The following is a 4,335-nucleotide window of genomic DNA, read 5'->3' on the forward strand; positions in this document are numbered from 1 at the left end:
TGTTTATTAGACTCTTGGCTCTCTCATACTTTGGTGTCTCCTTGCTGATTCGAGATGATGTAACGGGATCTAAGTTTAAAAATTAATGATATGTTTTTTTTAAGAGCAAAGAATCTCTATCCGAGAGTATTCATCGCCTTCCCCCACATTACAGGGATCGTGCCTCCGTGGGTATTCTCCATCTGAGCGCACACATATGTATACGTACACGTGTACTCCAGTCCGTGGGGTTTTTTAATTTGATGCTACTTACAGACAGACTTCTGGTCTTAATTTTTTGTCAGGGGCAGTTGTAGAGTCAGAACCATGAGGCTTTATCTGTAAAGAATAACAATGATTGGTGATGTCTCAGAGCATTCTCTTCTCCATTAGAGCAGCAGTGGTAAGAAGTAAGTGATCCTGGGGTGAGGGATGGATGGATGCTTGGGGAGTTTGGATAATTCTCTCAGGAAAGTCTTCATCCTTACTTTCTTTTTATGTAACTTAAAAAACTATTGACTGTCAACAAATTCTTTGGAAGACAAATTACTCTCTGTAATGAATAACGAGTGTCTGGGAATGATAAAGTTTTTTATCTTCAGGGTGAAAGCCAAGAGTTTGAATTTTTTTCTTCCTTAAGAGAAATACGAAGTCTGGTCTGTTGCTGAAGCGTGGCGTGGCTCTGAGACCGTAACCCTAACCCGGGGGGGAGCGCGCCGGAGCCGGGCCACGCCCCTGGCTGGCGCTGGGCCCTCCACCGCACCAAGTGGGCCTTTTGTTGGCCTCTTGTGAGGGAGCCGAACAAGATAATTTGATCTGACTGAGCATTCTGGTTAATGTAGGAGGTTTGTGGTTCCTGCTTTGAATTAATTAATTCCACACAGAGGAGGTAGGGAACACACCTCGTGGTCAGGAATTCCTTTCCAAAAAAGATCTGTAATTCATCTACTCACAGTAGTTTCAGACCCCCCGGATCTATCAGCCCATGCATCTCTCACTCCAGAAGCTTTGCCTTCCGATTAATGTGAAGTTGTTCACACTGAGTAGCGTCTGAGAGATTTCCAGGCTTGATACAGAGTAGCTTTTTTAAAAAAGTTCACATCTGGTCGGGCTCATCGGAGGAAGATAGAAAAATAGAAAAAGCCGCCATCCTCAAGAAGATGAAAGTCTAACTAGAAGCAATGGCTACCTACTTATAAAGCCTTTTCTCCTCAGGTAGGCAAGTGTTAACCGCGGCTGGTGCTAGTGCGAGTCTCAGTGAGGGTGCGGAATAGGTAGGGGTCTGTCTCATAGGCTTCAGAGCAATCTCTCAAAGGAAAGCAAAAACTCCGAATTAACTCCCCGTTACTATGCACATCTCATTGCAACCATTCTCTGCCTCCATCTCCTCTTCTTGCCCCCTCTGGTAAATCTATCTGCAGCTACAGAGCTTTGAAACTCCTGGAGGCTCCACAAGGAACCGGGTGCTGTACATTGCTCTTACCCAAGGTTAGAAAGCCTCTCCACAAGCATCAGTCTCCCATCTTACCCTCGGGGGTTAGAGGTTCACGTGGAGCCAGACCTTTAGGAAGACTATACCTTTCCAAACTAAGCTGTTGCCCACTCTCAAACACAAGTGGTCAAGCAACAAAGCAGTTTTCAGGAGCTTGGGTCACTTCCCACTCCTCTACCCCCCACAGACAGAAAGGTTTTTTGCCTTGCTGTTCATAGGGCAGGGGCTAAATTGTTACTTAGGGCTTAGCCCATTTCTCGAAAGCTCCCATAAGCGTACTCTCTGTGATCAGGTTGATAACCAAACGGGCTGGTTGAAAAAGAGGCATTCCAATTTCAAGGCAATGAGGGAAGTGGAGATAGGTTTTGTTTCCCATTCTCTTGCCCAAATCAGTGGTGGTTCTTTGCAGCTCATAGGAAGGTCCTGAGCCTACACGGATGTAGATGAGACCACTCAGCTTTGGTGTCTCTTAGCTTTGGGTCTGAGCACGGACTGTGCGATTTCTGGGACAAGCTGAGGAGAGACCTCCTGCTGAAGAAAGGTTTGAACTTTTCCCCAAGTTGGATGCAGGGAGGAGTTACTTGTTATCATTGCTTTCACCACACCCACACTAAAGATGCCTGAGTTCAGGATCCGCAGAGGCCAGAAAGGAGAGCTTTAGAAGATGTGACTGAACAGGGTTCGCTTGCTGTAGTAGCAATAATCGCCTCCTTCTGGGGCTGGAGGGAGCACAGAGGTGGGAAGAGTGCCTAGGCAAAGGCAGGAGGGATGTGGAAATAGACTCCTGACATTCATAGCCAAGTGCAGAGGGCCTTCAAAAATCCACTCTTCCTTCCACACCCAGCCTTTGCCCTCTCCCCCCTGCTTCCAGTTCGGAAAGTCTGAAGCATGCTTGGAAAGCTGTTTTCTGCTTTCTTCTCTCTTCCTCCCCCTTTCCTGAGCTCCCAGCTGCTCGACCTCTTGCGTAATTGTGAGAGAGCACTGAGTTTTTTGATGGGCTCCAGATGTGCAGCGGGTGGGGGTGGAGGGTGGGGGCGGTAGGTCTGTAGTCCCCAGAGTGCTCTAACTGTGGGAACATAGGGCCTCAACCCAGCAGGAGTGAGGACACATTGCACAGAGCCCTTATCATGGGGTCAGCTGGTCCTTGGGTGGGAGGACAGAGAGAAGATGGGTGCTGTTTCGGCCCCCTGCCTCTGCATCAGCTGCCCTGTGGCGGGCTGGATCATTCCCTGAAATTCCTCCTGACCGGGATGGTGAAGAAGCTCTGGGAGTTGTGAAACAGTTATGTGAAAAAACTCTGAGGTACCCCAATCAGAGCCCCTTCCCTCGAATGCTGGGTCTTGGCACGTAGGATGCAATAGTTGGGGTTTTGTTTCTTTTTCTTTTACCAGAATAGTCTGGAAATTACTGTTGTGATCCGCCTCATGAAAGGTGGCCAGAGTCAAAATACCTTCAGGAGCCTCAAACAGTGTGAAGAGAGGAAGAGTAAGAGGCTTCCTCCCATCCCCCAAATCCTGGGGCTTCCTGGTACCCACGATGCCTGCTGGAGCCTTGCTTGTTTGACCTCTGTTAGCCACAGCTGGTAACTGCGAAGTGTCTTCCCCTCCCCCTTCCCGTCCACTGCCTGGCTCCAGTCAGCCCCAGCCTCCAGCCGTGGGGGGCCCCCCTGCTAATGCTGGCCCTGTCAATGAGTGACCAAAGATTGCCGCAGTTCAGCCTCCTGCTGTTCCAGGGTTAGGGAAAGAGGGCACCAACTAAAGCCACCGAATCAGAACAAGGTATGTCCATCCCAGGGAGGGCAAATTATTTTCTGCTATGTGCCCCAGCTGGAAGCCTTGGGGGCTTTCTGCGCCCTCATTCAGCGAGGAGGAGGAGTCTCGGGGATCCCTCTAGGGCAGGTTAAAGAGGTCCAGCCTAGCTGAGGTCAGCTCCCTAGGGCCTCCCCAGTCAGTCTCCTGGGGCAAGAGCTGGCTTTGCAAGGTAAGGATCCACTGTCCGCTGTGTTGGATTTCGGGGTGGGGGTTGAGATGAACGGCTTCAACTAGGCTCAGTTTCTAGACTCCTCTTGGGTTTTTAGTCCCTCCTTTTCTTCCTTATTAGCCCCCTACTCCTCCAGAGACCCAAACTGCTATAGGATGGTGTGCTCAATAGTCTGTCTATAGCTTGCGCCCCCCAGTTGTAAGTCAGCGGGTGGTGGTAGGGCGGAGCTACATGGATGGGGGCAAGATGATGATTCAGTGCAGGTTTCTGTGCTTTACACTTCCCATGGCACTTTAACATGTCTTCTACCTCTCCTTAGAAAAGTCTGCGAAGCCTGATGTGCAGGGTCAACAACCCCATTTACAGCTCTTCATGGTAGGGCTTGGAATAGGGTGAGGAGGAGGGGTGATGGGGTAAGCCTGGGTCCCCTCAGCGGATATTTTCTGGAGATACTGAGACTATGCTGGAGGGCTCTGCGCCCAAGAGGTTCACTGGGAGCCACGGAGGACTCAGGCACCTAAGGTTTTAAAAAAGCGGGCGGGCGGGGGGAGAGAGTGAGAAATTGTCAAAAACACCCTTTCAGAAGAGCCTTAAGGCCTAGGGGTGGAGGGTGGTCTAGGGGAGTCCGAAGGGGAGGGGAGGAGGGGGAGGGGTGTGTGTGTTGATGGTAGTGGAGAGCCCAGCTGCAGAGAGGAACAAAGCGGGCGCTGTGCAGGCGGGGGTGGGGGGGCCTGGGGGGGGAGGTGCTGCTATGGGAAAGGGTCGGGGGGGGGGACCTTGGGCTCCAGCTCCACAAGGGCGTCTTCTCCTGCTGGCCTGGCAGGACGGGACGGGGGACGGGGGCGGGACTGGGGGGCGGGACTTCTCGCTCTCCTCCCACTCAG

Source organism: Mirounga leonina, unplaced genomic scaffold, assembly GCF_011800145.1.
Source record: "Mirounga leonina isolate KUSES-001 unplaced genomic scaffold, KU_Mleo_1.0 Mir_153, whole genome shotgun sequence".
In the NCBI taxonomy this organism is placed as follows: domain Eukaryota; kingdom Metazoa; phylum Chordata; class Mammalia; order Carnivora; family Phocidae; genus Mirounga; species Mirounga leonina.